We start from the raw sequence: 12,721 nt of genomic DNA on the forward strand, positions 1-12,721 counted from the left end.
ATCATTGACATTTAGACAGATAATCAGATAGATAGGTAAATACATAGATAGATAGGTAGTTAGATGGATGATTGGATGTAGATAGATAGACAGATAGGTAGATAGATAGATAGATAGATAGATAGATAGATAGATAGATAGATATAGATGGATTGTGAGATGTGAGCTGTGTGATGAAGGAAATGGTGAAGTAACAGAAGGAATTTCAAGCGCAATCAATCGTATAATGTCGTCAGCTGAAGGAGACATTTTTTCTATGAATCAGGAAGACAGCGATTGGACTCGCTATAAGAAATATTACTTCGATAATCGATGAAGATAGGGGTGATGACAGTTGCATCGACGCCGTTGATGTAGTAGTAGTAGTAGTTGTTGTAGTAGTAGTAGTAGTAGTAGTAGTAGTAGTAGTAGTAGTAGTAGTAGCAGCAGCAGCAACAGCAGATATTATGATGATAGCCTTGGCAGTGGTGATAACAGTGGTAGTGGTGGTTGATGGTAGTAATACCATACCAGAAAAAATTGCAACTAGTGTGGGTAACTAAAAACTATCCAAGTGGAAAAGAATCGGAACGAAGTGACGAGCTCTATAACGAACGTTAGCGGCGGTTGAGAGGGACGAATTTCTCGGGAGCACTTGGGCGTCGACGGGAATCAACTGTCTAGTCCGTTCCAGAGGACTTTAAGGGCTGAAGTTAATTTTCAGAAACCGTACTATTTCCCCTCATCGTCATCGTCGCTCTTCTTCTTTTCTACTTCTTCTTCTCCTCCTCCTCCTCCTCCTCCTCCTGCCCCTCTTGCTTCTCTTGCTCCTCCTTCTACTCCTTCACTCAATTTTTCCTTTTCATCACACTTCAATCTTCGATGGTTTGACGAATAGCAAATGCTGTACGTACACGGTTTTGCAGCAGCACTTTGCCGAATTGCTCTTCAGGAGAAACACTCAGGTGAAAGCAAACATCAATATTTGCCTGCTACGAGAGTGTGTCGTGACTGCTGACTGAAGACACGGAGTACTGCGTGAAACCGATTTCAGTAGATTTCCTCATATTTACAATTCTATATTCTTAATTGTTCTGCATATTTCTATTGTTTGGTCGTCGATATTTACTGGTTTCAAAACATGCGCCATCCCGAGCAAATCTATATATGACAACCTCTACTTCATGCGACGCGCGATGCATTATGGAGGGAATGTGCAAGGAATCTAGCATGCTTGAGGTCCTGATCAACATATATCAGCCCAAATATTTCAGTAGGGAAGACTACCAATACTTGGCAGTGGTCCTCACTGCAGCCAGTTTCGTTCCATCTTTCACAGTTCAGTCGCCGCAATGTACAGCACCATCTTTTCGGTAATTAGGGTGATTGTCCACATGTCGGAACTATTTAGCATCATGTTCTTGCTTATTCAAGGTTATCCCATCTCGCCTCTTCTCCACTGACTTTTGAGCTACTACTTCACAAACTGCAGATATGAAGAGGCGTCTGCATGAACCAGAATGCAGAAGAAAAGTGCTGGGTTATGCAGAGGCCGCGACCGAAATAATTTCAGATAACAAATACATCGAGATGATTGGAACCACTGTAAGGAAATACGAGGCGGTGGCAAAATCAACCAAGAAATTGAGTCTGCAGTCCAACACCCTGACAGGCAAATCCATAACATCCAACAATATCGTAAGCTGCTAGACGGAGTGACAGACCAATTAAATTGGTTTGATCAAGATATCCAAGTGAAAAAGAATCGGACCGAAGTGACGAGCTTTTTAAAGAGTTAGTGGTGAGTGAGAGGGACAAACTTCTCGGGAGCACTTGGGCATCGACGGGAATCAACTGTCTAGTCCATTCTCGAGGACTTTAAGGGCTGAAGGTTAATTTTCAGAAACCACTGATCTGGCAGTACTATTACTGGGGCAAAGGTATTGCCGGTTCTTGATAAATTCTACAGGCAAGTAAATGCCGTCAGCCGGGCCCCCTCTAAGATGCGTACAGGGTGTCGAAACTGTTCCTCTCACATTTATCTAGTGCTCGAGCGTTATTAGCTTCCGGAGTCATGTCGAACATCTGCTGCATTGCGCAGAACGAGTCCGGTTATTAGCTGAGTCCACTGTGAAGATCATTCCGTTGCCTTCCAGGCAGTGTTTATCTAACTATTGGCTTTAGCAAAAGCGGTTGTGTGTGGACCGGCTTGAAAGTACTGAAGAGAGACACGTTCGTCTTTGGTCAAGTCTAATAAACTTCGACAAGTTTCACATAAAAGGGAAATTGAAAGTAGAGAGAGAAGTACTAACTCACAGAAAATTTGGTGAAAGGTGGATGAGAGCTTCAAATGCGGCCCTAGTAAACAAGCCTACTCTGAACATACACATGTAGATTGAATGTGAACAACAAGGAGATGGCACTTACCTTAATGGTCAGATTTGCTGCTGTTTTGAGGGGTTTTGCAAGAGTGGAACCTGGCGTCTCCCTTTTCTGTGGGTATTATTCATTGTTTGTAATTTGTTTCTTTCTTACTATCACTCTCCGTTTTCTTGTAATTCCGGTTTGTATTGACTTGGGACGTCCCCAGTATTTTTTAACTCTTAGCGGTTAATAAAGAAAACATCATTACCATCATCATCATCATCATCATCATCATCATCATCATCATCATCATCATCATCATCATCATCATCATCATCATCACCATCATCATCATCATTACCATCATCATCATCATCATCACCATCATCATTACTCTGCCAAGGTTGATTCTGCCTTTCATTCTTTTAAGGTGGATGAGACTATATTAGAAAGAAGTATTATGATTATCATTATAAAGGCGGCGAGCTGGCAGAAACGTTAGCATGCCGGGCGAAATGCTTAGCGGTATTTCGTCTGCCGCTACGTTCTGAGTTCAAATTCCGCCGAGGTCGACTTTGCCTTTCATCCTTTCGGGGTCGATTAAATAAGTACCAGTTACGCACTGGGGTCGATATAATCGACTTAATCTGTTTGTCTGTCCTTGTTTGTCTCCTCTGTGCATAACCCCTTGTGGGCAGTAAAGAAATAGGTATTTCGTCCATCGCTAAGTTCTGAGTTCAAATTCCGCCGGGGTCGACTTTTCCTTTCATCCTTTCGGGGTCGATAAATCAAGTACCAGTGATACATTGTGGTCGATGTAATCGACTTTTCCCCTTTCCCCAAATTTCAGGACTTGTGCATATAGCAGAAAGGATTATTATTATTATTAGAATTGGACGTCGGACGAAATGCTTAGAGGCATTTCGTTCGTCTTTATGTTTCGAGTTTGAAATTATTATTATTATTATTATTATTATTATTATTATTATTATTATTATTATTATTCTTAAGGCGGCGAGCTGACAGAATGGATAGCATGCTGGACGAAATGCTTAGTGGTATTTTGCCCGTCGCTAAGTCTTGAGCTCAAATTTCGCCGATCATCCTTTAGGGGTCCATGTAATAAGTACCAGTTGAACACTAGGGTCGATGTAATTGACTCATTCCCTCCCCCAAAATAGCTGCTCTTGTGGGAAAATCCCCACACTTTATGTCTGTCATTTGATCGTCCTTCGCTATTCTGGGAAATAAATGAAATCATTACTACTACTACTACTACTACTACTACTACTACTACTGGTAGTAGTAGTAGTAGTAGTAGTAGTAGTAGTAGTAGTAGTAGTAGTAGTAGTAGTAGTAGTAGTAGTAGTGGTAGCAGCAGCAGCAGCAGTAGAAGTACATGTAGTAGCAGCAGCAGTAGTATTAGTAGTAGTAGTAGTAGTAGTAGTAGTAGTATAGTGTTGTTGGCAGGGAAAATAGTTGCTGAAATGCCGAAACTGAACACTGACTGCAAGTGATGGTGGGCGATTAGCGTTAGTGGTGGGCGTTTCAGTTGATGCTTTTCTTGAGGGCCATGTTGCTGAGAAGACACTGGCGCCGGTGATAACGGTGGTGATGGAGGTGGTGGTGGTGGTAGTGGTGGTAGTGGTAGTAGTGTTCGTGATGGTAGTGAAATTTTCGGTTGTAACTGAAACTACAAGCACCGATGTCATTTCATGTTGAAGAGCGACCTTATTAGCAATGACGGTGCTTTACTGGAGGTGGCGGCGGTGTTGGTTTGTGGTGGTGGTGGTGACTGGTGGTGGACGGTGTTGAGGACGCGGTGATAGTTGGTGTGTGGATGAAGCAGGCCGAAATGATGGTAATCAATAGAAGTGTAATAAATCACTTTCGGTTTTATTCGTTAATAATCTCACACAGCTTCCTCTCATTTAATCCTCGAGATACCGGGGCTGTGGTGGTGGGGGGGGGGGAGGAAGCGCGATTGATCGCTAGGTTGACCGGTGTTGTCCGAATGAGGCACCTTGTACAAAACTGGGCCAGATTAATTTAACCTGGTTCGTTACATCATCCCACTACATCCAACCAATAAACAGGCAACATTTAGAATATTTTCCATTTGTTTGTTTAAATGCTCCTGCACAGTTTCATTGCCTGCTTTCTTTCTTCTGTGTCCCAGCATTCCGCTGTCACTAACCTGCTCTTTAGAGGGCAACGAAACGTGTATTTCTATTACTTGCTCAATTTCTTTTATTTTGCCTAATTTTCGCCTTCGTTCAGTCAGTCAGTCTGCCTGTCTGTGCGTCTGTCTCTGTGAGTCTAACATCTCTCTCACTCTCTCGCTTTCTCTCGCTTTCTCTCTCCCTTTCTCGCTTGTTTTCTAACCCACATGCATTCTTCACCGTCACTTTCTCTCTTTATTTCATTCAAGAGAAGACACACACACATAAACAGACACACTCACACACACGCACACACACACACACACATTATTTCTCTCTATATACATGCATATACATATATACATACATATACATATGTATATATAATATATATATGTGTGTATGCGCGTGTGTCTGTGTACATATATACATACATATACACACACAGACTCACATATATGGATGTATATAATAATAACTTTTGCATTCATTACTTCTTACTTCTACCTTATTATTTAATTCCTTTCTCTCTCCTCTTCTCTTTCGCTCCGTCCGCGTCTTCACTGTGTGTGTATGTGTGTACTTGTGTGTCTTGTGTGTGTGTCTGGTGTGTGTGTGTCTGGTGTGTGTGTGTCTGGTGTGTGTGTGTCTGGTGTGTGTGTGTGTGTGTATGTGTGCGTGTGTGTGTGTGTGTGTGTGTGTGTGTTTCACTTTGTCCTGATGCCTTCAATTTCAATTATTTGCTTCTCTCACTAATATCACTCCTGCTTCCCTTATTTTTTACTCACTTTCTCACCTTTTCTGTCTTCCTCCTTTTCCTACCTCTGTCTCCAACTCTTTCTGTCACCCTATCTATAAAGTTGTTCAGCGCTCCACACATCGTTCATTTATCTGTTGTGAATAAAAGCAAAATAAACTATATTAAAGAACATAAAACAAAACTGTCTCTCATCCGATAGATTTATTTGTGCTGAGGATTTCTATGAATCATGTAGGCTTTGCATGTACAGATACTCATCTCTTTACCCTCTGTGGCTAAGGTTATCTAGTTTGATGACAAAACAATCCATAAACATGTGCCGTATTTTATGAAGAGAAAACCAGTGCTAGTTACCTTATTAGACCCCACACAAATAAACATTTACGCCCATTCTTATCTAATCCCAAACAGAATTAATATGAGAACCAAGAGTGTTGGAAATGGGATACAATTCACATTAATCTCTGAATAGGTGGTTTCAACAGAAGATAGTGTTCTGGAAGTTTTAATGAAAGTTGCATGGCCTTGTGGTCTGGGCTGTTCGAGTCATAATTGTAGTTCAATTCCTTCAGTTGCTCTCCTTGAGCAAACCATTTCATATTACGCGTCCTCAGCTGCAATGAGGCCTGGCTGCGTGTTCGTGCAACCCTCTCTCAATCCTCTTTTCTCATATTGGATATATGTGAGCCAATGATGAGTGGTATGACTGGGTGTCGATATCTACTCTCCATTACATAAGCACTTGAAACAATTTGCACAAGCCTGATACGTTTTATGAAACGATTCTTGCTTGCGATTAGAGGCTGGTACTTTATCTCTTATATTGCTTGTTAAGGTTATCTCTACAGATATTCCATACAAATTATAGCCAGCACTGATTTTTGCTACGGCGTTTCGTATGCAAGACGTCAAACAAGCAATGAGAAGATGAGAAAAAGTTAATGGGTCTATACACCACATTTCTGAGAGTTTTGCCCCTTTATCAGCACTCATCCAACCCTTAAATCATCCTTGAACATGCTGCTTAAAAGCCACTGTATACAGGGGAACGTAAACACACCAACACCAGTTGTCAAGCAATGGTGGGGGGCAAACACAGACCCAAAGACACACACAGGGATATATGCATATTTATACATATATACGATGGGTTTCTTTCAGTTTCCGTCAACCAAATTTATTCACAAGTCTTTGGCCGGCCCGAGGCTATAGTAAAAGACACCTGTCCAAAGTGCCATGCTGTAGGACTGAACCCGAAACTATGTGGGTGGGAAGCAAGCTTCTTACAACACAGCCACGCCTGCACCTATGAAATTCTTAGAAAATGTTAGTAAATGTCTGCAGGAAATACCTACGTCATGACTAATGCTTGCGCGTTCTGAATTTTCACTCGGGGCGGAATGTTCTGTTACACAAATACACTGACCAGGACACGAGCCTTAGTTGAATAATAAATATTCACCTGACCATTTTTTTTTTTTCAATTACGAATTAAAAGTGGTGCTACTGTTGTAAACATTATCGACCACACAGGGTACGTAAAGTATTTGAGGACATACCATTTATGGGGACTCAGTAATATGAACAAATTATATGCGCTTTGTATACTGCTACTTTTGTTTTCTTTTCTTTTTAATAAATGTTAATCCAACAAGACTAAAAGCATTTTCAAAGTTTCTGCAACGTCTTCTCAGCAGAGTACTACTGTTGTGGCGTTTTTTTTTTTTGTTTTTTTTTGTTGTCTGGCTCTCAACCATTTTTAACTGAGCAAATCTGCAATCAAAGTTGTTCCAGCAATAACCATCTCGTAACACTTTCAATCGTTGCATATCTAAGACTAAATTATCCATGATCTATCTTCCAGATAATAGGTTTTAGTTTGATCGATGTTTGGAAATTTGGCTGCTATTTTAGTTGGATTGGTCATATACAGTGTCCCAACTTGGCACGGCCACATAGAAATGTTTGGGTTGATAACTTTTAAGGTTCAGCTTGAGATACCTAATTCGATACATGACGAGAAAACACGAGAGCCGAGCTGACAGAAACGTTAGCACACCGGGCGAAATGCTTAGCTGTATTTCGTCTGTCTTTACGCGCTGAGTTCAAACTCTGCTGAGGTCGACTTTGCCTTTCATCCTTTCGGGGTCGATAAATTAGGTATCAGTTATGGACTGGGGTCAATCTAATCGATTGGCCCCTCCTCAAAAATTTTGGAGCCTTGTGCCTGTTTTGGCGTTAGCAGAAGGTAAATGAAAGGATACAATATCTCACCTTACCCATGCTTGAACCCAACAGATAGAGGGAGACAGATAGAGAGAAACAGATAGAGGGAGACAGATAGAGGGAGAGAGATAGAGAGAAACAGATAGAGGGAGACAGATAGAGGGAGAGAGATAGAGAGAAACAGATAGAGGGAGACAGATAGAGGGAGAGAGATTTACACTATCACTCGGCTCGTATACATTTTCAGCTGAGTATACTTGAGGAACGTGAGCTGATGTATCTTACTGAAAGATACAACGTGCTGCCTGGTCCAGGGAGAGGACACATAACCCTAAGTTCTGGAGCCCAGCGCATCCTTCCCACTCGTCCAAGTGCAATGTCTCAGAATATCATTAGTAATATATGTACCATTAGATTAATTCATTTATATGTTGTAATATATTTATTCTTTCTTTTCATTTTCTGAACTAAAATATAGTTGGTGAATATTTAACTTCGCCCTCTCTATATATATATGTATGTGAAATTGTATGTGTATATAAATGTATGCGTGTTTAGTTTTTTGTCTTTTATGTGATGCTCCAGAATATCAGTAGTGATGCTCTTTCTACTATAAATGCGGCGAGCCGGCAGAATTAATAGCATACCGGGCAAAATGCATAGCAACATTTCGTCCGTCTTAACATTCTGCGTTCAAATACCACCGTAGTCAGCTCTGCTTTTCATATTTTCGGGGTCGATGAAATAAGTACCAGTTGAACTTAACCCCAACCCCAAAATTGCTGGTCTTGTGCTAAAATTTGAAAACAATATTCTTTCTACTATAAGCACAAAGCCGGTAATTTTAATGAAATATTTCTAGTCGCTTACATCGACCCTAGTCCTCAACTGATACTTATTTTATCACCCTCCCCGTCAAATTAATGAGAGGCGAAGTCAACCCCAGCGGCATTTTAACCCAGAACATAAACATGGACAAAATACCGCTAAGCATTTTGCTCGGCGAACGAACGATTCTGCCAGCTCGCTGCCATACATCAATAGTCATATTGAAATCGAAATTACACTGATCACATGTCCAGAGCAATATATTTGCTAAAGATTTATTGAATTCAAAAGACATTTGAATTTTAATTAAGTGGCCTGAAAATTGAAGAGAAATTCTCATTAAAAATATCCTATGGATGCTCTGAGAAATATAAATCTTATATACAGAAGAACCTTGCGGCATAGATATACGGAGTAAGCATATATATTCTTTTATGCTCATCTGTTAAAAATGTGTACGGAAAACAACAGTCGAAAGTAATTATATGAGTGTAGAAATGTCCTCATTGAGAATAAATAAATAAAAGATTGTACGAAATATTTTCTCATTAATTTATGACGATGACTAAGGTCTCATTGGAATGCAACATCTTGTTTTAAAAGATACATCTGCAGAGTTGTAAAAAAAATATTGCAGCAAATTACAACAGAGTTAGAGATTCACAATTACAACTTAGATACAGGATAAGAATATGTTTTTAAAAATTCGAAAAGAAAAGACAATGTTTAAAATATTAAAAGAAATAAATAACTGCAAGAATCTATTGTCATGTGGACAGGAATGGCGATATTGTATCTGATTACATCTGCAGAGTACCACACGTTGCTATTAATCAGGAGAAAGATGGAATGCAATAGATTTCTACATGAAAAACCTGTTGTAAGTTTTATTTTTATATCGTTTCAAGGGGAGAGTAATCTAAATTGTTTTTTCCTAATTTTAAAGCAACAATTTTAATAACATGTTAAAAAAGTGACGATGATCATGAAAGAAAAAAATGCTTCCAAGGCAATGATAACGTTATACTAAAGTGATGACACTTTCGATTTTCTTCATTTATGTATTGCTATTAGTAAAGCTATAAGGTAGTACACTGATGCAAAAATTTATTACAAATGTTTGGGATTTGAGGTTTCTACGATGCTATACATTATGCTCAATAAGTGCATAAAATTAACATCACGAAGTCTGAGCAAATTACGGAAAATAGAACATCCTGAATCTGGTGGGGTTAGATGCCATCGCATAAAGAAACGGAAATAGTTGCTTGAAACAAGGTTCTACGATCTCAATAGAATATCCCAACAATATCATTTCTAGATATACAACTCAGAGCGTCTGTGAGAATATCGACGAAATTAAGCTCTCCTAAACTAATTGTCGCCATAGTGTAAAAAAAAAACTGTTGGAGGGACCATATGCTTCGGTTTACTAATTTGTCTGGAACGCCATACTAACCAATATCTCAGATCATTGAATCCACCAATAGACAGTTAAAACGTCTGCCAAGTATCGATGAATAGAAATTGCTGGAAAATCGATTAATTGTTTCTTTTTTGTGAAAGCTCTCTTGCCGATTATTGGTGAAACTATGAGTGAAGCGGCTTCCAATTTACATCAGTGGGTGGGAATCAGTTTGGCAATCTTCCATTGCAATGATGTATCTGTGCATTGTGGATAGACACAGAATAAAGACAAATTTCAAGTTTAAGTGGCGTTATTCATACTTCCAAATACTTACATACATATGTTTTTTATGTATGTGCGTGTATAAAGGAGCATCAGACCGGAGCATATACCGAGGCCAAGATGTCACAGATCTCCAGCTGTGGTGCTGACGTTACTCATCTTCTACTGAGCGGAGCAGAGCATCTTAAAAAGAAATAACTTCCTTACGGACATAACACACAATCACAAGTCTTGGCTTCTCTCTTGAAACTAAGTTAACTTTAAATGCACCATTCTGAGAGGGATCGCAGCTTCCTCCTTTACATGGCCATGGAATTCATGGCTAAAACAAATTAAACTGTATAACACGATTTTTGTCCGTGGGTAGCAACTGTTATTTCCTACTTGCTTACCTTGCTTTTGTTATATTGTTCAAACCCCATAAGAATCCCTCTTAACTGTTGTGTCGACGCCCCCAGGCGAAGAGGTAGGATCTCCCAAGACATATAAATAGAGGTAGTCTGGCCGTGGTAGAGGTGTTGAGTAGCAGTCGAGTTGCAGTTGAGTAGCAGTCGAGTTGCAGTTGAGTAGCGGTTGAGTAGCGATCTTCCGAAGGTGCTAGATAGCAGTAGTTTGAGACATAACATTAACTACTCCTATGATCCTCCCCCCCCCCACTACTGCTCATCATCAGAGATGCATATATTGTCAGCCGTTAAGGGACATACGCAAGTGGTTAAGGTCAAGCAACTGATAATGTCTATTAATATATTATAATGCATATAATATGACATAATATATAATATAAGTGCATCATTTATGTCTTTAACGTCTTTGTGATTCACCCTTCTAAAACAAAAAAAGAATTGCTTTTCGAGTATCGAAGTTTCTAAATCCTTATGACGTCAACAACATGCAATACTCATTGGTATGCATAACGTTTCTAAAATGAATAGAACAATTGGATGTGCTACTTTCGTTCAAAGGTAGAACGTGTATGATGCTTACAGAAAACTTGAGTTCGAGTTACACGGACTACCTTCGACCAATCTATCTAAATGGTACTTTAACCCAATATTTACATGCTATTATTTATAAATTTAGCTGCTTTGAGTTTCCCCGTTTAGAAATAACTATTTCACTTTCTCTGGAAATTTCTAAATATCCTTTTTTAATTACTGATATGACATAATATGTCGCAAGTGTTTGTATATTGTTATTATTGTCCTTTTAGTGAACAAATAAACAGGTAAATTGACACAATACAATGTCTGCAAGATGATAAATACCACCTACTCCCCTACAATTTATTATTGCTATATATATATATGTATATATATATATATATATATATATATATATATATATATATATATATATATATATATATATATATATATATATATATATATATCAAGAACAGCCACTGAATTGCTCTTTGACTCACACCCTTATACTTAAATCACACACATAAACAGAAACACACAGACCATCTTCGCACTCTCCTGTCCCTCAAGACCAATTTTTCTATCTCATTCCACTTCCGGTCAATTTAGCAATGTAACTACACACATGCTACTGGTGATATTTTCCCTTCTTTGGATTTTCTGTTTGCCTTTCTGACGAAGTGCAATGCTCGAAATATCAGAAACTCTCTCTTTTTGCCGAGTGTCAAACTAATACATTCCATGTGCACGTTCTCTTGTTATTTTGTTATTGTTATTTTTAATGTTCTATTATTCGATCTGACTGTATATATATATATATATATATATATATATATATATATATATATATATATATATATATATATATATATGTATATATAACTGTATATATATATATACTCTTTTATTCTCTCGCTATAGGTACATATTTATGTGTGTGTCTTTATGTCTCTGTTTGTCCCCCCACCACTATCGCTTGAAAACCGATGTTGGTGCGTTTACGTCCCTGTCGCTTAGTTCTGGGGTCGATTCCTTCGACTAAAATCCAGCATAGCCGCAGACTGAAACAAGCTGAACATTAGAAGCATCAGTTGTGGCGTGCAAGAGAGACGATTGCGCTGGTATGGACATGTGGTGAGAATGGAGGAGGATAGCTGCGTGAAAAAGTGCCACACCCTAACAGTTGAGGGAACCCGTGGAAGAGGTAGGCCCAGGAAGACCTGGGCTGAGGTGGTGAGGTAAGACCTTCGTACATTGGGCCTCACCGAGGCGATGACTACTGACCGAGACCTTTGGAAATGTGCTGTGCGTGAGAAGACCCGGCAAGCCAAGTAAGATCGTTGCCAGTGCCCCTGGACTGGTTCTTGTGCGGGTGGCACATGAGATGCACCATTTTGAGCGTGGCCGTTGCCAGTACCGCCTGACTGGCTCCTGTAGGATTTTCGAGCGAGATCGTTGCCAGTGCCCCTGGACTGGCTTGTGCGGGTGGCACATAAAAGACACCATTTCGAGCGTGGCCGTTTTCATGCGGGTGACACGTAAAAGCACCCACTACACTCTCTGAGTGGTTGGCGTTAGGAAGGGCATCCAGCTGTAGAAACTCTGCCAAATCAGACTGGAGCCTGGTGTTGCCATCCGGTTTCACCAGTCCTCAGTCAAATCGTCCAACTCATGCTAGCATGGAAAGCGGACGTTAAACGATGATGATGATGATGATGATATATATACACGATGTGATATGATGTTATAATTGTTGTAGGGGTTTAGTCCCAGCTCAGTGCTGCCT

This window comes from Octopus bimaculoides, chromosome 1 (assembly GCF_046866305.1).
Source record: "Octopus bimaculoides isolate indiv1 chromosome 1, ASM4686630v1, whole genome shotgun sequence".
Taxonomy (NCBI): domain Eukaryota; kingdom Metazoa; phylum Mollusca; class Cephalopoda; order Octopoda; family Octopodidae; genus Octopus; species Octopus bimaculoides.